The 21,652-nt window shown below is 40.2% G+C and overlaps 1 protein-coding gene across 1 annotated transcript in view; it reads right to left on the bottom strand.

Moving 5' to 3' along the window:
* Positions 1-21,652, bottom strand: part of SYT16 (synaptotagmin 16) — a 277,720-nt gene that overhangs the window by 91,114 nt on the left and 164,954 nt on the right. The window lies entirely within an intron of this gene.

Genomic DNA, 21,652 nt, shown 5'->3' with positions numbered 1-21,652 from the left:
TGCAGGAGAGCCAAGTTCAATCCCTGGGTCAGGAAGATCCTCTGGAGAAGGGAATGACTACCCACTCCAGTATTCTTGACTGGAGAATTCCATGGACAGAGGAGCCTGACAGGTCAGGGCTACAGTCCATGGAGTCACAAAGAGTCGGACATGACTGCACAACTAAAAGAAAATAATAGAAAAGATCCAACAAAAGAAGAAAATCTAAAAGATCCACTATGTATTAAATAAATTTAATCAATTATTTCTTTTCACCAATAAAACTCCAGCCTCACATGGCTTTACTAGTGAAATGTGCCAACTTTAAAAGAAGAAGTAATATCAAACTCACATAGCAGGAGAATAGAAAAGGAAGTAAATACTGTCCATCTCATGTGATGGGCAAGCATAACCTTGGAACAAAAACCTGAAAAGGACATTTCAAGAAAATGACAGGCCAGTATCATTCATGAAAAAGATACAAGAAATCACATCCAAGATATTTGAAATTCAAATCCCTTGATATATAGGAAAAATAAAATACATTGCAACCAGGTAGAACTTATTCTGAAAACGCAAAGCTGGTTTAACATTTTAAAATCCAATATAATCTACCCAGTAGAATAAAGAAGGGGAAAAAATCCTATGGTTACTTCAAAAGATGCAGAATAAGTGTATCATAAAATGTATCTCCTATTCTATTCCTAAACAAACTAAGAATAGAAAGAAATGTCCTTAATTTATGGTGGTAGAAGTGAGAAGAGTGGTTATATTACAGAACAGGTAGGAGGAAGAGGTTTGAGGTTTCCAACTGGATGTGGGTGGTAATGACAAGAGTGGAAAGATAGACATTCTTCAAGCTGTACAGTGAAGACTCGTCACTTCATTGGCTATAAGTAGTACTTCAATAAAAGAGTAAAAAATAAAAGAACAAGAATTGAGCAATGACTGAGAAACTAGAGAGCATTTCTGAAACAGATAACAGAATGCGACAAATGATAAAGGAAGCTCCATGGCTTCCCAAAAAATCAATGGGGAAGGAAGAAATCGCTCAACAGATGGTACTTTGGAAAATATGGCCCATCAGAGAGCCTCCAATTTGGAGTTTCACTTATACCATATCCAAAACGAACTCCTAAGGGATTAAAAAGCTCATTATAAAACCACCCCCATCTCACCCTTACAAACTTCATGGGCAAAAAAACTACACGACAATGTAGGTGAACGTTCAATTGATGAAACTTCATATGGTTAATATTCATGAGGAATTTCCTACAGGCCAGGCACTACTATAAACACTGCATACAGCACACAGAACATTTGCAATTAGATTCCATAGATAGGAAAACGGAAGCCCTGGGACCCCAAGTAACTTGCCCAGGAGATAAACTCTTAGGTCAGAACTCAAAGTCAGATTTCTCTTACTTATTGCATGGCATCTTGCCACTTCAGAGTGGTACCTTAGAAAATGAGACATTCTATAAAATTTATTTGGGATTTTATTCTTGTCTCCTGGAGTGATTAGGAACCAAACAACAACAACAACGAAACAATCACCTCCCCGCAAATGACCCAACTGACACTAGATCAAAGCCTATTTGGAAAAATGACAAAAGTTTACTAGTTACACAAGAAGCGTTCTTAGGTAGAGATGGAGTAGGAAGAGAATAACCGGCAATGAATAAACCCATGAGGTCACCTATACTGTCAGCAGACACATTTTTATAAATCACAAACAGTTCACACTCCAGCAAAGAATAAAATGTCGCCTCTCATGAGTGTGAACCTTCACGACTTTTCTTTTTCTCAAACCACCTGCACCCTGAGAACTCAAGGACTCAAGTTTCCAGCGAAGACCCATGTAGATCGCGTGTGTCTGAATGTCGGTGCTGGCGGTTACCGCCAAGGGGCGCAAGCGGCGCGCACTAGCGCTGGGGACCCCGCGTTCCCAGAGGAGCGCGCCGGCCATGCGCACCGCTGAGCCTGCCAGGATCAGATTGCCAGCTCATTCAATGATGTCCAGTTTGTGCCCACTGGGAATTTTAACTGCATCTCACAGAGACTTCGCATGCTCGAACAAAGCCATGTCGGAGGTGGGCAGAGCCCACGGAAGGTGAGCGCCGGGTCCGCATTTCTGCTGAGAATCAGGAATGCTGGTTGGTGAAAACAGTTGTGGAGAAGGAGGCTTTTCGGGAGATGAAGGGAAATCTTCATTAGCTATTGCCTGCCCCTTCCCTAGGAAAATACGGAAAATGTAGAACTGAACTCTTCAAATTCAGTTCCACACTTGAATTCAACACGGGCAAATTTATAGATAAATTTAGGAGCTCTTCAAAGCTCTGTAAAAAAAAATAAAATTTTCTTTTGTTTGTTTAAGAGACAGGTGCTAGGTTTGTAAGCTACTCTTCCCAAAGAGAAATAAGGTAATAGGGCGATAAAGAAAAAAAATTATATAAGCTTTGACAAACTTGAGTTTGAACATGTGTTAATTTACTTTTACCTATTTACTATAGAGGGAGGAAAAAAACTTCTTTAATAAAATGAAATTAGTGAGAGTCTCAAAGGTCTTAAAATCTCTAAAGTTCTTTACAACTCACTAAAATAAGGAATAACAAAGAACTTTTCGAAATTCAACATAATTCCGAGATTATCAGGTCAATTTCTTTATAAACCATTAAATATGATTTATGGAATAACCCAGATAAAATCAAATGCCTTTGCTAATCTAAGTGTATCTCTAATAAGCTAGGAGGAGAAAGTGAAAGGATTTGTTTATAGAAAAAAGAATTCCCTTCACTAATTCCCACTGCTGCCCATCTCCAAAGTTTCAAACACTGCAGTAATACTGTGTGATGGGATTATGATATGTTACCATTTAGAATAGGATGTTGGATCAGCAGTATTAAAGGATGCAGAGGGTAGCTCATCTTTCTCAGGGGTCCTAGGAAAGAAGGAGGGTATCCTGTCTGCTGGGCACTCTCCTCCCAGAGGGGAACTGGAGTCTCTTCCCACAACTTCAGCTCTACTCCAGCTACTGCCTGATCACATAGCAAAAGACAGTTCCCTGTGTTGGCAAATGTGTCACATGAAGAAATACCTGAAAGCCTGGAGCGTCTCCTCTGTATCTAGGCCAACCCACAATTTGCAAAAGACAAAAAATAAAGAGTAGGAATATTTGAGAAAAAACAATACACTTGTTACATGCCTAACATGTCTTGTGTGGGTTTTCACATTTAACTAGATATTGCTATCTACGTGTTATAAATGAGGAATGAGAAGCCTCTTTAAGTGATGCCCATGCACAGCACACAAGAAAATAGGGACTTCCCAGGTGGCGCTAGTGGTAAAGAATCAGCTTGTCTGTACAGGAGAAGCAGGAGAGCTGCGTTCGATCCCTGGGTCAGAAAGATGCCTTGGAAGAGGGCATGGCAACCCACTCCAGTATTCTTGCCTGGAGAATCCCGTGGACAGAGGAGACTGGTAAGCTACAGTCCGTAGAGTCACAAAGAGTCAGACATGACTGAAGCACTTCGTATGTAGCACGCAAGCACACAAGAAAATAGCAGTGCTGACATATGAATCCAAGTGGCTCTAAAGACCAGAGTCTTCACACCAGTGGTTCACGATAATAATTCAGAAAATAGCACTAATTTGTTCCACAAGAGAAAAAGGCATAAAATATAACATCTTCATTTGTATGCTTTCTTCTTCATTTGTAGGTTTTCTCCAGGTTGACTTAAGAAATAAACACATTCTAATTCTGTTTGATCATCTGTTGAAATCCAAGCCTTAAAAGAAAGTCTTCTGGGCTTCCCTGGTAGCTCAGCTGGTAAAGAATTTACCTGCAATGCAGGAGACCCCAGTTTGATTCCTCGGTCAGGAAGTTCTCCTGCAGAAGGGATAGGCTACCCACTCCAGTATTCTTGGGCTTCCTTGTTGGCTCAGACGGTAAAGAATCCACCTGCAATGCACAGTCCATGAGTTGGGAAGATCCCCTGGAAGAGGGTATGGCAATCCACTCCAGTATTCTTGCCTGAAGAATCCCATGGACAGAGGAGCCTGATGGGCTACAGTCCATGGGGTAGCAAAGAGATGGACACAGCTAAGCACAGCACAAGTTTTGTGTTACTTCTTCCATTAAAGTTTTAGCTTCATTGTTTATAATAGACTGTGAAAAGTGACAAAAGCTATAGTTCATACATTTCAATAGCTTATCATTCCTCTTATTACAAATCTAAAAGCACCTCATGGCAAATTCAACCACTTAATTTGTTAATGCCATTGGAATAAACTATTTGAAAATAGCATATACCAATTACCAGAAAAGTATTCACTAATTTATTCAACAAAGATTTCTTTCTTATCACCATCAGGTAAGCACTTCTAGATGCAGGGGTATGAAATGGCTGGAAGAAATGAAAAGAAATGGTGAAATGAAAGAAATGGTTGGAAATGCCTCCTGCCTTCACAGAGACAGACAAATAAGTAAAACAGGTCAAACAGTGAAAAGTTCCATAGAGGAAAAAAATTATATAGAAGTGGATGGATACAGTTTAAACTTGTGTGATCAGGGAGGACTCTGATAAGGGCCATTTGAGTACAGAGAACAACCTTAAAGATGTGAGGGTGCAACCCTGCAGCTATCTGGAGATTGGGCATTCCAGGCAGAGGAAACAGATGATGGCAGAACTGGAGAGCCACACACTGCAAGTGCGGGGCCCTTGTGCTCTAGAGCTTGCATGACACAACTAGAGAGAAGCTCACATGCCTACAACAAAGACCCGATGCAATCAAATAAATTTAAAAAAAAATCCCTGAGGCAGTAATACCGCTGGTGTTTTAGGAGAAGAGGTAAGGGGGCCAGAGTTGCTGAAGCAGAGCAAACAGAGGGAAAAAAGTGTAATGAGGTCAGAGCAACCGTATGGAGCTAGATTATTAAAGACCTTATAGCCACTGAAAGGACTGTGGCTTTTACTCTAAATGTGATGGAAGTTACTGACTGCAAAGAAATGATAGCACACTACCTTGAGTTTTAAAGGAACACTGAGTACTGCGCTGAAAACAGATTACATGAGAGGAAAGGTGGATTCATAGAAATCAGGAAGTAATTTCAACTACACAGGGGCAAGATGATGGGTGTTTAACACACCATGGTAGCAGTGATGGTAGGAAGAAAGAGCCTGATTCTAGATACATTTTTATGGCAGAGCCAGCAGGGTTTGCTGATGGGTTATATGCAGAGAAAAAAGGGGAGAGGTGTGAATGATGACTCCAAGAATTTTGGCTGAGAAACTGGAAAGATGAAGCTGCTATTTAGAGATAGGCAAGACTGTGGGAAGTGTAAGATTTTGAGTGGAGATCAGAAATTCAGATTTGGGCAGATTGGATGTGAGGTACCCAGTAGACTGGGCTTCTCTAGTGGCTCAGCAGTAAAGAATCCACCTGCAAGGCAAGAGACGCAAGTGATGCGAGTTCAATCCTTGGATGGGCAAGATCCCTTGGAGAAGGAAATGGCAACCCACTCCAGTATTCTTGCCTGGGAAATCCCGTGGACAGAGGATCCTGGTGGGCTACAGCCCATTGGGTCTTAAGAGTCAGACCTGACTTTAGCGAATAAGCCACCACTACCCAGTAGACATCCAAGTAGAGTAGCAAGCAAGCACTTAGACACCAGAGTAGACCGTAGACTCATTAACACATGTTGTTGTTCAGTTGCTCAATCGTGTCATGGACTGCAGCATGCCAGGCCTCCCTGTTCCTCACCATCTCCCGAAGTTTTCCCAAATTCATATCCATTTTATCAGTGATGCCATCCAGCCATCTCATCCTCTGACACTCTCTTCTTCTGCCCTCAATCTTTTCCAGATCAGGGACTTTTCCAGTGAGTCAGCTGTTCACATCAGATGACCAAAGGACTGGAGTTTCAGCTTCAACATCAGCATTTCCAACCAGTATTCAGGGTTGATTTCCCTTAAGATTGATTGGTTTGATCTCCTTGCTGTCAAAGGGACTCTCAAGAGTCTTCTCCAGCTCCACACTTTGAGAGCATCAATTCTTCGGTGCTCTGCCTTCTTTACAGTCCAGCTCTCAAAACCATGCATGACCACTGGGAAGACCATAGCCTTGACTATATGGACCTTTGTCAGCAGAGTGATGTCTCTGCCTTTCAACACACAGTCTAGGTTTGTCATAGCTTTTCTGCCAAGAAGCATACATCTTCTGATTTCATGGCTGCAGTCACCATCCACAGTGATTTTTAGAGCCCTAGAAGAGGAAATCTGTCACCACTTCCACCTTTTCCCCCTCTATTTGTCATGAAGTAATGGGGTCAGATGCCATGACCTTAGTTTTTTAATATTTAGTTTAGGCTGGCTCTTTCACTCTCCTCCTTTGCCCTCATCAAGAGGCTTTTTAGTTCCTCTTCACTTTCTGTCATTAGAGTGGCATCATCCACATATCTGAGGTTGTTGATGTTTCTCCCACCTATCTTGATTCCAGCTTGTAACTCATCCAGCCCGTCATTTCTCATAATGTGCATTATGGACAGACCATGGGGTCACAAAGAGTTGGACATGACTGAGCGACTTCCATTCCCTTACTCACACGTTAATGAATCCAATTGCCAGCATTCACTGGATCATAGAGAAAGCTAGGAAATTCCAGAAAAACATCTACCTCTGTTTCATTGACTACACCAAAGCCTTTAAATATATGGATCATAACAAGCTGTGGAAGCTTTTAGAGATTTGGGAATACCAGACCATCTTACCTGTCTCCTGAGAAACCTGTATGCAGGTCAAGAAGCAACAGTTAATATGGAAAAACTGATTGGTTCAAGATTGAGAAAGGAGTATGACAGGGCTGTCTGCTGTCACCCTGTTGGTTTGCCTATTCCTCTGTCCATGGAATTCTCCAAGCAAGACTACTGGAGTGGATTGCCACTGCCTTCTCCAAGGGACCTTCCCAACCCAGGGATTGAACCCAGGTCTCCTGCATTGCAGGCAGATTCTTTACCATCTGAGCCCCCAGGGAAGCCCCCATTAACATATGAATATTATCTAAAACCTTGAGCTGTGATGAGATTAGAAAGAGAGGCAAGTCCAAAAGCTAAACCCTGCATCCTGACATTTGGAGGTTAAGGAGATGTGAAGATCAACAAAGGAAATCTAGAGGAACTGGTCAATCATCAATCAAGTAGAAAGAAGCATTTATATTCCCACGCCAATAGTTGGATATTTTAAAAATTATTGATAAAACAGGCATTTGATGAATATCAGTTTTCCACAAATTTTCTTCTTAAATTCCCCATGTTTCAAAAATTCCTGAATAACAAGGCAGACTGAAAGAGTAAGCCACCATGAATTTTTTGACTTGTCCCCCAGGGTCTCTGATTTTGCCTAAACCTGAACTATGCCAGAACCTGAGCAAAGTTTAACATTCCCACTAATTTAATTGACAAAATATTTATTATGAATCTAGCATATGCAAGTCACAGTGCTATAGATAATGGTGACAGGAGACAGGGGTGATTAATATGTGATCCTTGTTCTAAAGAGTTGACTGTCTAGCAGGAAAGATAAAACACGTACATCAGAAGTAATGATACAAAGTTAACATAGATAAAATTATAATGGTTTCAGAAACATATTTGGGGGCCAAATTCTTAGAGTTTAACAAGGATTCCATTATAATCAGGGCTTCCCAGGTGGCTCAGTGGTAAAGAATCCACTTGTCAGTGCAGGAGACACAGGAGATGTGGGTCTGATCCTGAGGTCAGGAAGATCCCCTGGAGGAGGAAATGACAACCCACTCCAGTATTCTTGCCTGAAGAATTCCAAGGACAGAGGAGCTTGGCAGGCTACATTCCATGGAGTTGCAAAGAGTCAGACACAACAGAGCATGAAGACGTGCCATTATAATCAAGGCCATATCTCCAAACGAAAAATGCAATCGAAATATTTCAAAGACTCCACTGATCATCAGCAAAATAAATATTCTTCTGCAGTAACACTGAATGTTAGTACCACTCTGGTACATAGAACATCTTTCCCATCTTAGCTAAACATATTCTGATAAGGAGACACCTCTTAGGAAAATGACTTGGGGCTGTGCTGCTGGGAACTGAGATATCATGACTTCACTGCTATAGCTGGAGTGCCAAAGAAGAGTTATTGCTCCCTTGATCTTTTGTCTCTGGTGCATGCTCAGGAGCTGTTGCCAGAACATATCAGTTGGATCTACGCTTTAATGGTTTTACCCCTGCCAAGTTGTCTGGGATTGTCCCATTCACAGGGGCTCCACGTGGTAATGTCACAGCCACTTCTCCTGTGCACTGGAGCCTCCCACTTCAATCACAGAAGCAGAACCCCTGTGTCTTGCTGTATATCTCAGAGAAAGAATGAACAACTACAAGTAAAGGCCGACACACTAACATTCACAGCTCATTTTCACTTGTCTTTTAAGTCCTCAGTAATGCCGGATGGAGAAGGTCAAAGCAAGCCTTAAGGTACTTTTGCCTGTGTCTTCCAACACAGTGTAAAATGTCTTAGGAAACCTGGAGAGTGGCATTGACTAGATTCTTCCAACAGTCTGAAATTTACAGTTACTTGTAGCATATTTATAGGCTACTCATTTTCTTGAAGGTAATGAGATATGATGGGGCCAACTAAGATAAGGTGTATGTTCATTCATTAAGTCTTTTTTTTTTCCCATTCATGAAACTGATGCTGTGCTAAATTCTCATACTCTAAAGGTAATGAAAGCACAAACCCCTGCCATCAAGAAACCTACAGACTTGAGTGGGTGCAATTATTTTTTTTAAGTTATATACAACACGAAACCTATATTACTGAGAAATGAGAAATGTAACATGCTATTGGAACAGATAAGGAAGCAGCTAACTGCCAGAAAAAGACCAGGGGCATGGGGGTGGGGGCGGGGAGGGGCAGTGTGGGGAATATGCCAAAATATTAAGAACTGTTATGAACTGAATCCTTGTATCCTCCCAGAATCCCTATGGTGAAATCCTACTTCTTCAATGTGATGGTATTAGGAGGCAGGGTTTGGGGGAGGTGATTGGCTCATGGGGGTAGAGTAGTCAGAATGGGATTCTTGCCCTTATGAAAAAGACCCCGGAGAGCTCTCTTACCCTTTTCCACTATGTGAGGACAGAGCCAGAAGACCACTGTCTATGAACCATAAAGTGAGCTCACAGAGACGGAGAATCTGCTGGTGCAGGAAAACTTGAGTATCTAGAGCTGTGAGAAGTGTTAAGTCACTCAGTCTACACTATTTTTGTATAGCCACCTGAATGAACCAAGAAAGTTTGCTAGAGACAATGGTACTTGAGAGGACTCTTGAAAAATGAGCAGTTTTCACTAGGCAGGAGCTGGGAAAGGAAACTGAATATTTAGATGTGAATTATCTTGGTATTTCTGGAAGCTGGAAGACAATGGCCCAAATCCTTGAAGGCTATGCATCTTTCAAAGGAAAGAAGTCATCCTGGAAAGCTTTTTGGATGAGAAAGTATGAAATCTGGTGCAGAGTTTGGAATGAACATTCTGAGGAGAACTTAGAAAATGAATAAGAGGTGAAAGAACATAGAGAAACCAGTTAGGACATTACTGAAGTAGATAGACTGGCAGAAGAGGATATAGATAGATAAATTAAGTAGATAGATACAGATATAGATATAGATAAGTTAAGGCAGAGGGGACAAAGAGAAGCTGGACTGATCCAAGAGAAATTGTAGAGACAGAATCAACAAAATTTGGTACATACTAAATGTAGGGGAAGGTTAGGAGAGCCACAAGGGATAAGAAACTGAGTGTGTAAGAAGGAAACCAGTGTTTAAGGGATGGGCAGAGAAAGGTGAACGAAAAAGACGTGACAAGGGGAAATCCAGGAATAAGTGGTATCCAGAACCCAGGTGAGGAATGAGTTTCAAAGGAGGAATATTCAACACTGTCATTCCCAAATAAGTCAAGTAAAATGAAGGTGGGGAAATAATCAAATAATTCAGTGCATGGTCATTAGAGTTGAAGACTAGAGGCCAAACAGTAGTGAAGAAAGAAGCAAGCAGGGACCAGGGAAATGGAGACAGCAAATGCAGCCTATTTCTCCATTAATCCCTTAAACCAGACTTAGGAGGGTTTAAGTCCACTGTCAGAAGCTGTAATGCCCAGTAATTCGTTGCTAGTAACTGCTGTTGAGCCAGACTTCTTGTAACAGAGGACAGAGGTGCAGGACGACATGGGAGCGCTTCAATCTGCTTTGGGATGCTGGCTACATGGGGAAGCCACCTTGAGTTTTTGAGTCAGGCACATGTGGTTTAGAATCTCAGCTACTTAACCAGCTAGAGGCATGCAAAGAGTTACCGAACCTCCCTGGAACTCTTGTCTTTTCTTTAAAAACAAAAATAATAATCCACCCACTTACTCGTGGACACACCTCACAAAATTATGATGATTAAATAAAATAATACAATTAGGATATTTAGCACAAAGGCAAGGTCTCCCTTTGTTGAATACCTATTGCTGTTATATTTATTATTTCTAATATTAACAATCAAGAAGTTCTTCACTTGGAATGATCTACAAAATCAATAAGGACTCTTGGCAAGGTCTCCTGGGCGTTTGCAATGAGACAGCACATGCCAGTAGTGAGTTTTCCTGTGAAGTCTGCGTTTCCTTTACACTCTACCATCTGAAAATCGATTCAGGTCCATAGATCTAGGTTCTAACCAAAATCATTTTACAAACAATTCCTGGATGAATCATTTGTAGAGCAGCCAAGAGAAAGAAACAGTTTATTTTCAGAACAGAAATACAATTTTCTCACTAAAAAAAAAAAAAATTTGTAAAAGTAAACAACTCACATGAAGTCATTTAAGTAGCTTCTATCATGCAGTTTCTCTGCTTATATAGCAAATCTAGGATTCTTACCCCCCACCCCTGCCTCCTAGGATCCAAAACTTTGTATGATCTCCTCCCCTTCAGTGTGGGCAGGACTTGTGATGTGCTTGTAACCAACAGAATGTCACAGCCATGATTTCATTACATAATATAAGATGCCTTTTGCCAGCGGCCCCTCCTTGCTCGCTTCATGTAGTAAGCAACCATGTTGCCCATGTGGCAAGACTGTGGGCATCCTCTAAGAACTACAGGTAGCCTCCAGGAGTGAAGGACAGCCTGCAATCAACAGCCAGCATGAAGCTGGCACCCTTAATCCTACTTCTACAAGGAAATCAATTGTGCCCATGACCTGAGAGAGTTTGGAAATGGAATTTTTCCCAGTCCAGTGTCCAGATGAGAACACAACCCAGTTGATCCTTTGTGAGACCCTGCTCAGAGGACCCAGCTAACTCATTTCTGGATTTCTAACCCACAGACACTGAAATAAATACATATCATGTAAGCTACTAAGTTTGTGGTGATTTAACATGAAGTTAAGTGTGCAGTTAAACCAATCTAAAAAGAGGAGTTAGCGAGATTTTCTAATATTCAAGGGAGGGCTTCCCTGATGACTCATATGGTAAAGAATCTGCCTACAGCCCAGGTTTGATCCCTAGGTCAGGAAGATCCCCTGGAGAAGAGAATGATAACCCACTCTAGTATTGTTGCCTAGAGAATTCCATGGACAGAGGAGCCTGGTAGGCTATAGTCCACCACAGAGTCAGACACGACTGAGTGACTAACACTAACTAAGCCATGATCAAAATCCAAATTATCAAATAAAAAATTGCTTTTCCCAACTCATAAGAGATGTGCATTCCTAAACACTGAGAAACAGGTGTTCATGGCACCTCTGATGACAATAAGTCATATGCAATGATACAAGGAGTCCAGATTCAACCCTGAAACAGGCTTCTGATCAGTGTACAGTGTACAGTGTACGGGTAATGGAGACACCCATGAGAGGCACTGACTCCTCCAATAGAGCTTTGTTTTCTTCGCCACTCGATATCTACTCTTTCAACTTTTGGAACCCTGATTTTCTTCTAGGTAGACCACCTTTTCTCTATGCTTAGACCTTGCTTCTGATAAAGCTCTCTCTACACCAGCTATAGAAATGACAAATGACTTAGGCCTGGCCAATCAGAGTTCCATATTTCCCTGATTTCAAAGATTACTAAGGTTTGCCACATAATTCAAGCCGAGTGGGGAGAATCAAGCCAATGAGTGCTAACCTCAGGATTTTTTTCCGTTGCCAGAAAGTGGCATTTCTTTCTGCACTGGATTATAACCTAAGAAGATATAAATCTGGAGCTTTGGCAACCATCTCACTACACATGGAGCCACAGAAGGGAACCAGCCCAGATGGATGCAGAAAGAAGAGACATAGGGAGGGAGAGAGACCAAGTTCCAAAGACAACATCTGAACTCCTGGATATAGCTTTTCATGCAACCAGATATATCCCCACACTTATCAGTCACTTGAGCTCAACCACTCTTCTTTGCTTATAAGAAATTGAGAAATCCTCCATATAGTTTGAGTTTAGTTCAGTTTTGTAAATAGCATCTCTTCCAGTACATAAACTATTTGCTCAATGCCATCTTTATGGCTAAGAAGTCCAACCTTGCAAAGCAAAGTAGCAACAGTAAAGCTCATCTATCACAGACTCAAATGAAGGTAACTGCTTGTCATTATGGGTCTAAATGCAGGAGAGCAATTTTCAAACGTTCCACATAAGCAATGGCTGCTTTTTGCAGGATCAAAACAGAATAAAATCTAGACAGTCTCAGAAAAACTTGAAGTTCTTATTTTTATTTTGAAATAAACTTTGATATCATAGCTTAAGAAGGTAATGCTTTAAGTTTCAACTTCATAATGGTTTCTTTTTCCCCAAAGGAGCTGATTTTTGAAATAATATGAAAGTCTTTCCATGTCATGAACAAGAATGTCTCCTGTGATAATCCTGTACCAGACATCCTTTAGAAAAAGATTCATGAAACATCAGGAAATCTCAAGAACAACAAAAACTCTGGAGTAATAACTAGACAATATTACTGATGACCAGCTCCTGAAAAGCTCTGGCAAAGCCACATTTTATAATCAATCCACCAAACACAATTCTCATCCTACCCCATGGCTTGTCCTTTCACTGTTCCCTCTAGGAGGATCACTCTTTCCTTCAGACCTCAGTGTAACCACTGTCTTCCCAGACAGTTCATTGTGCATAAAATTCAGAAAAGACCACCCTATATAAAATAGCACTCACTCAATTAATTTTTAACCCCTTATCTTGTTTTATTTTTCTACATGGCATCTCTCACCTGACATATTACATTTATTTGTTCACCTGGTGAATATCAGAATGGGTAAGACTTAGATGTCCATTATGTCAGTTACCTATCATCTCTAGAAAGTCCTAGTTCACCTGCAGATTGTAGCTCTTGCACATAGACTACTTCAAAACCTACACAGCTGCTTGGACAAGACTTTAATTACTACACTGATCAAGGTCCAGCCAGGAAACAAAACCCACAATAGGTATTTCAACAGAGGGAATTTAGTTTAGAGAATTGGTTCCACGGGTAGTGGTATTGGATGAATAGAAGGAGGAACAGAGAAATAGCCAGAGACTGGAACTGCAGGAGGCAGCTACCACCCTCTGGCTGGGGAAGCAAAGGGAAGAGGTCAAGGTTATTATAAACTAGAAGCTCAGAGGTGAGGCCCCATGGATATGTGGCTAAGACATCTGTGGAGGGAAAATGACCTGGTAAGTGCAAGCTGGAGACCAGAACCCATGCTGCTGACAGCACTATAAAGGGCAGTGCTAAGATGCCAACAGAAACAGTGAGCCAGAAACTGGAAAAAGTAAGCCCTTTCTCCCTACTCCCATCTCCCAATAGTCCTTTTGTCACAAGATCAGAGAAGACCCCCAAGCAAAGGCAAACTGTAGTTTGCAGAATTCCAGCCTTAACATTCAAAGCAGGATATGAAAGAATGGATTTGAACTGAGAGAAAATAGTTTAAAAACCAGCATAGATCCTAATGCATATCTCCAATTTACTTTTCATAAAAGAAAAGCCAAACTTCAAATGAAATGGTACAGTGGTTTTTTCCTGACTGTATTGTCACTAGTTCTTTCTTATCAACTGTGCTGATTTTAATCTAGAGTTGTTGTTGTTCAATTCATAAGTCATGTCCAACTCTTTGGAACCCCATGAACTACAGCACACCACTTCTGCTGGAATTTGCTCCCCTGTCCTCCACTATCCCCTGGAGTTTGCTCAAATTCATGTCCATTGAGTCAGTGATGCTATCCAGAGTACCAGAGATGAACTCCGGGTGGTGCAGAAACACATGAATTGTGTTCCTATTCAGGACCCCATCAATAGTGGGGCTAGAATAAGGGGGTCTATTCAAGGGACCTCAATCAAAGAAGAAATTACCATGTTTAAAAAGGGGGCTCAAAATAGGACTGTCTCTTTCATATATTCCATATAAATAAGCTTTAGTATATGTGCTCAGAGATATACTTACATTGCAGAATTATCTGTTATGGTAGTGAAAATTTGGAAATAAGTTAGATATTCACATGAATGGATAAATTAGATCAATAGAAGAACAGATCAATGGAATGTTAATTAATACAGTAGATTCCTATATAGCTGTTAATATAAACCATATAAACATGTATCTGAACAATTCAATTTAGAAGTGTAACATTGAGTGGAAGCAAAGACAAGTTGCAGAATAAAATATGTTCAATATTATATCATTTGTATAAAACTTTAAAATATGCCAAATTATGTTGTGTGTAATTTACAGATACTTGCAGCAAAAGAATAAAGTCACAAAGGGAATCATAATGCCCAAATTTAGATTTGTCTTACTCCTACTAGGGAGAGAAGAGAAACATAGAGTCATCCTCAGAGGACTCCAATGATCTCCAACCTGGATGACTTCTTTAAAGTAAATCTGAATTAAATATAGCAAAATGTTAAGACTTGGCAAAGTTACATGGTGGGTGTTTGCTGTATGATGCTATATTTTTCTATGTTTTTGAAGTGTTTCATAAATTTAAAAACTAGGAAATGTGAAGGGCACTAAAAGCTCCATTAACAATGGCCTAGACCACCCCTTAGCATAATTAACAAGAGCTCGAAGAAAAGAGGAACTTATAACCACATTTCAGCAACTCCATTGCAAGGTTCCTTTTCAGAAACTCTCCACAAAAGTGGATGCTGGAAAAGAGTACCAGGGAGGGAGAAAGAGGACTTACCAAACAAAGGAAAAGATAAGAGGGGAAGAAGAGAAGAGGATAAACTCTCCATGGTATTTTAAAAGATAGATACACAACACAGAGAACAACACAGGTAAGAATCTTCCTCAGCAAGAAGAATCAAGGTACATAAATGAAAAACGTTCTTATTAAACTGTGGTTACAATTTGACTCCAGCTTCTTCCCTGTTGGGCTAGATAATTGCAAAAAAGATACACCTGCATCAATTATAGTGTGTGTCTCAGGGCAAGGAAGCCTCCTGAGCTTTTAATTATCAGGTAATTTCATTATTAAGGAAAATTTTCTGGTTCCCCGGGAATTGTGAAAATGGAATTAAAGCTTATTTGTAGCATAATTTACCTTTAATTCCTCTAATCCGTTCCTAATGGTAGTAAGAAGAGGAAAATAGAAAATGGGCTCTCTTACTTTAAACTTGTCCTTAAAAGTGTCCTACTGCCTATTATAATATTCAGAAATTAAGGCAAAAATTGAATCTCTATTTGACCATTCATATGTTCTAACTTCTGTCCATATAAAATTATGTTATACATCTGAAATTTCCTTTTAAAATGACACAAAGTTGAAAAACAAGTAATATTGACAATAACAACCTCTGAAAACTAGAGGTTTTGTCAAGGTTCTGAAAACTAGAGGTTCTGAAATGTCAAAGTTCTAGAGGTCAGGTACTGGCATGTTCATTAATACCCGGCTTTTCTAAAACATGGAGTCAACACAGCACGAAAATTAACTTCATAAAGCTTTTAGAAAACAAATTCTGAAGCTTTTGCAGAATACTCAAATTTTTTCATGGACAGTTCTGGATAACCAGTGACATGGTGGCAAATGCAATCAAACGAAGTATAATGTTGTACTAACAAATGAAGATAAATTTAACTAGGGATGGGTTTGCTTTCAAGAAATCACTTGGGCAATAAAAAAGCAAAGTTCCAATACTGCAATTAAAGGAAAGCAGGAAGTAGCATTCTGTGTTCAGAAAGGCATCCTCTAGGAAAGAAATGAAGGCTGTATAATTTACAAATCAACTGCATTCTCCTGCCTGAAACCATTTAGTCTCAATTGCCACAAGTAATCCTCAGAACATCAACAGAACAAAATACCTTCAATCCATAAAAACTTGAGATCAACGAATAACTAAGAACACAGTAGGGTTTTCCCTTCCATGTTACATTAGCCTTGTAGAATAATCTGATTGAAAAGTCAAATTATATCACCATGATTTCAAAGCCTGCTGTTCTATTTTTTAAATACATTCCATCTAGCCAAAGAGTATTTCTAAAGTTCTATATGCCAATGTACTTGGAACACATTAATTCCATTAGCGAGCTATTTCAGGAAACAGTGAGCATATTTCTTGGAAACAAATACATGTGGTTAAAAAACAGTCTCAAAAAAAAGTACGAGGTGAAAAACTGTAAACAAAGATGATTTTTAAATGCAATTAAAACTCCTTCCCATCACATATCAAAGGTGTCATAACTGCTTCTAGACTGAGAAGTTGCTGTTTGGGATTTGGGTCTTTTAACCAAAAAGCCTATCTTGAGATGGCACTATAAGGACTCTATCTGTCTCTTAATCATAGGCAACTGCTAAATGAAGTGTATCTATTTTCTCTGTTGCATTACTATTGGCAACCAGGTCCTCAGTAAGTGCCCAGAAATGTTTCCATGGTTACAAAAAGCATTCAGCATCCCTCTTGTTTTGGGCCAATTTAGCTTAAAATCTATTGTGGAGAAAAATATGGCACATTAAAAAGCATGAAATCAAGATACAACGTTATGAAAAGAATTCAAGGTTAAATGGGAAAAGCAGGCTTGACAAGGCTTTTTTAAAAGTGCATAAAAATCACTGATTAAAATGCTGCCTTCTCCTACAGTATCTCCAAATACATCTCTCTAGTAGACTGCAAAGAAGCCCATATGCTGAAGCTGATGTGATTCTCTGGTATAAAGGAAAAATTGAGCACATGACAATAATTTAAGGCTATTAACTGGCAGGTAAAATCCCTCCCCAAAATAGGCTTTTAACATTCATGAAGCTGAGAGTCCAGACCCTTATCCCAGTTTAAGACAGTCCTGAGGGCATTTAAATAATTTGATGAAAGACAGGAATAAGAGCTTTTGTTCATTGGCTATAAGGCATCTGAAGTAAATTAGTGGACTCCATCTCAGAGAAAGGGAGAAAGATGGAAGTTCTCTAGAGATAACTCAGTAATGCTCCTCCATCTATAAAGTAATGAGTGATTTGGGATAACAGAACTATCTCACTCTAGTTTTCTGCTGCATTCTCAACTCCCACTGCCACCAAAGAGTCAGGGCATTGAAAACATTTTTGAATCTTCTGTAACATATTAAACAAATGGTATAAACATTTCAATAACCTGAAGGAGAGGTCCACAGCTTATGCTTGTGTAGGTGGGTCCATTCCCCCAGTGCTTTGTACATGGTAGGCATTCAATAAATATGTGGTTTACTGAGGAAGGCCATCATATAAGATGTCTATAGAGGGATATTTCTCCCTATACTATCTACACAAACATTTTCCCCTTTATCATTTTTTCTATTCCTCTTATTTTCACTGTGAAATGGAGAGACTTGGGTGGAAATTAAAGTCACAATGTTATAAAGGGCTAATTTGAAGATTTTCACTTCCAAGAAGATAGAATAGATATACTTTTCCCTATTCTTCCCTCCAAGTACAACTCAAAACTCTGGGCATTGTATATAAAACAAAGATGAGAAGATTGAAAGGTCCCAAGAAGAAGACAAACCAGATAGGGACCATGAGACTCAAGGAACAACACGGTGGTGAGTTTCCTGGGTTCTTCTGCCTCACGTGTCGCAGACTTGAAGCTGAAGACACTGGCAACCCAGAAACACCAATAAGCAAAGACACAAAACTCAAGAGACGCCTACTGTCTCTGTGCAAAGGGCCAGGAAAGGGACAGAATACCAAAACAGAAAAGTTTCAGACATTAAATATTATACTCAAGTCAAATAGCACAGGAAAACTGTGTCCCCCACGCTCAATCATGCCAGCAAAGGCCAAGTAGGCAGTCTAGACTTCCATCCTCCCTAAGCTTTAATGAGGGTCGTTTTGGTTTGTCTCAGGTCATATTTGGAGAAGGAAATGGCAACCTGCTCCTGTGTTCTTGCCTGGAGAATCCCATGGACAGGGGAGCCTGGCAGGCCATGGTCCATGGGGTCTCAGAGAGTCCAACATGACTGAAGCGACTAAGCACGCACACACACCAATATCCCCACTAGGGGGTGCCAGAGAAGGCTGAGGAGGAATCCGGAACTTTCATCCTTGATGGCCAGTAGTAAGCATCTGGTGCCCCCGCAGTATCAGTGGGGGGCTCATGGGGAGTCTGTACCCTACCTGGAGTAATGAGGCACCCCTGCACCTCTCCATTTGGGTGGTTTGGGTGGTGTCAGAGGAAGTCTAGTGGAGACAGGATTCTCACCATCAAGGCTACCTTCAACTCCATGTCAGCAGAGACCACATGGAGAGATGAATCTCTCATCTAACCCAGCATTAGTGTGGAGCACCCCTTCAAGGGTTAAGAAGGCCAAGAGGGAAAACTGGACATCTGCCTCTGCCTAGAAGTAACAAGGTGGTACCCCAATACCCTGCTACAAGCTTGGCAATGACTCTCTTTAGTTGAGAGGCCTTTCAGAGGGAGTAATGTCAAAATAAGGACAATCATTTCTTTTTATGCATTCACATTGGCTTACACATTGTTTCTTCTTACCAGCTACTATTAAAACTGGATTTAATTCAGATGACCATTATATCTACTATTGTGGGAAAGAATCCCTTAGAAGAAACGGATTAGACCTCATAATCAACAAAGAGTCCAAAATGCAGTACTTGGGTGCAATCTCAAAAATGACAGAATGATCTCTGTTTGTTTCCAAGGCAAACCATTCAGTATCACAGTAATCCAAGTCTATACCCCAACCACTAATGCTGAAGTAGCTGAAGTTGACCGGTACTATGAAGACCTTCAAGACCTTCTAGATATAACACCATAAAAGATGTCTTTTTCAATATAGCAGGCTGGAATGCAAAAGTAGGAAATCATGAGATTCCTGGAGTAACAGGCAAGTTTGACCTTGGAGTACAAAATGAAGCAGGGCAAAGGCTAACAGAGTTTTGCTAAGAGAACATATTGGTCATAGCAAATACCCTCTTCCAACAACACAAGAGATCACTCTACACAGGGACATCACCAGATGGTCAATACCAAAATCAGATTGATTATATTATTTGAAGCTGAAGATGGAGAAACTCTAACAGTCAGCAAAAACAATACTGGGAGCTGACTGTGGCTCAGATCATAAACTCCTTAATTGCCAAATTCAGACTTAAATTGAAGAAAGTAGAGAAAACCACTAGGCCATTCAGATATGACCTAAATCAAATCTTTTATGATTATACAGTGGAAATGATAAATAGATTCAAGGGATTAGATCTGATAGAGTGCCTGAAAAACTATGGATGGAGTTTCTCATAACCTCATATTGTGGTTCTCACCACCTCATATTGTACAGGAGGTGGTGATCAAAACCACCCACAATAAAAAGAAATGAAAAAAGGCAAAATGGTTGTCTGAGGAGTCCTTACAAATAGCTGAGAAAAGAACAGAAGCAAAAGGCAAAGGAGAAAAGGAAAGATATACTCATCTGAAAGTGGAATTCCAAAGAATAGCAAGGAGAGATAAGAAAGACTTTCTAACTGAATAATGCAAAGAAATTGAGGAAAACAATAGAACTGAAAAGACTAGAGATCTCTTCAAGAAAATTAGAGATACTAAGGGAACATTTCATGCAAAGATGGACACAATAAAGACGGAAACAGTATGGACCTAACAGAAGCAGAAGATATTAAGAAGAGGTGGCAAGAATACACAGAAGAGCCATACAAAAAAGATCTTAATGACCCAAATAACCACGATGGTGTGATCACTCACCTAGAGCCAGATATCCTAAAGTGCAAAGTCAAATGGGCCTTAGGAAACATCACTAGGAACAAAGCTAGTAGAGGTGATGGAATTCCAGTTGAGCTATTTCAAATCCTAAAAGATGGTGCTGTTGAAGTGCTGCATGCAACATGCCAGCAAATTTGGAAAACTCAGCAGTAGCCACAGGACTGAAAAAGGTCTGTTATCATTTCAATCCCAAAGAAAGGCAATGCCAAAGAATGTTCAAACTACTGCACAATTGCACTCATTTCACATGCTAGCAAAGTAATGCTCAAAATTTTCCAAGTGAGACTTCAATAGTACATGAACCGAGAACTTCCAGATGTTCAAGCTGGATTTAGAAATGACAGAGGAACCAGAGATCAAATTGCCAACATTTGTTGGATCATAGAAAAACAAAAGAATTCCATAAAAACATCTACTTCTGCTTCATTGACTACTTAAAGCCTTTGACTGCGTGGATCACAACAAACTGTAAAAATTTTTAAAGAGATGGGAATACCAGACCACGTTACCTGTCTCCTGCAAAACCTGTATGCAGGTCAAGAAGCAACAGTTAGAACCATACATGGAACAACAGACTGGTTCAAAAGTGGAAAAGGAGTACATCAAGACTCTATATTGTCACTTTGCTTATTTAACTTAAATGCAGAGTACATCATGCAAAATGTCAGGCTGGATGAAGCACAAGCTGAAATCAAGATTCCAGGAGAAATATCAATAATCGCAGATATGCAGATGACACCATCCTTATAGCAGAAACCTAAGAGGGACTAAAGAGCCTCTTGATGAAGGTGAAACAGGAGAGTGAAAGAGCTGGCTTAAAATTCAACATTCAACTAACTAAGATCATGGTATCTGGTCCCATCACTTCATGGCAAATAGATGGGGAAACAATGGAAACAAGGACAGGCTTTTTTTCTTGGTCTCCAAAATCACTGCAGATAGTGATTATAGCCATTAAATTAAAATTATTTGCTCCTTGGAAGAAAAGCTATGATAAACCTAGACAGCGTATTAAAAAGCAGAGACATTACTTTGCCAACAAAAGTCTGTCTAATCAAAGCTATGGTTTTTCCAGTAGTCATGTATGGATGTGAGAGTTGGACCATAGAGAAGGCTGATCGCCAAACAACTGATGCTTTGAACTGTGGTGTTGGAGAAGACTCTTGAGAATCCCTTGGAATGCAAAGAGATCAAACCAGTCCATCCTAAAGGAAATCAGTCCTGATTGGAGGGACTGATGCTGAAGCTGAAACTTCAATATTTTGGCCACCTGATGTGAAGAGCTGACTCATTAGAAAAGACCCTGATGCTGAGAAAGATTGAAGGCAGGAGGTTAAGGGGACAACAGAGGACAAGATGGTTGAATGGCATCACTGACTCAATGGACATGAGTTTGAGCAAGCTCTGGGAGATGGTGAAGGGCAGCGAACCCT

This window comes from Cervus canadensis, chromosome 6 (genome assembly GCF_019320065.1).
Source record: "Cervus canadensis isolate Bull #8, Minnesota chromosome 6, ASM1932006v1, whole genome shotgun sequence".
NCBI classification, from domain to species: Eukaryota; Metazoa; Chordata; class Mammalia; order Artiodactyla; family Cervidae; genus Cervus; species Cervus canadensis.
Note: the sequence above shows the minus strand (reverse complement) of the source record. Positions and strands in the feature narration are given on the sequence as shown.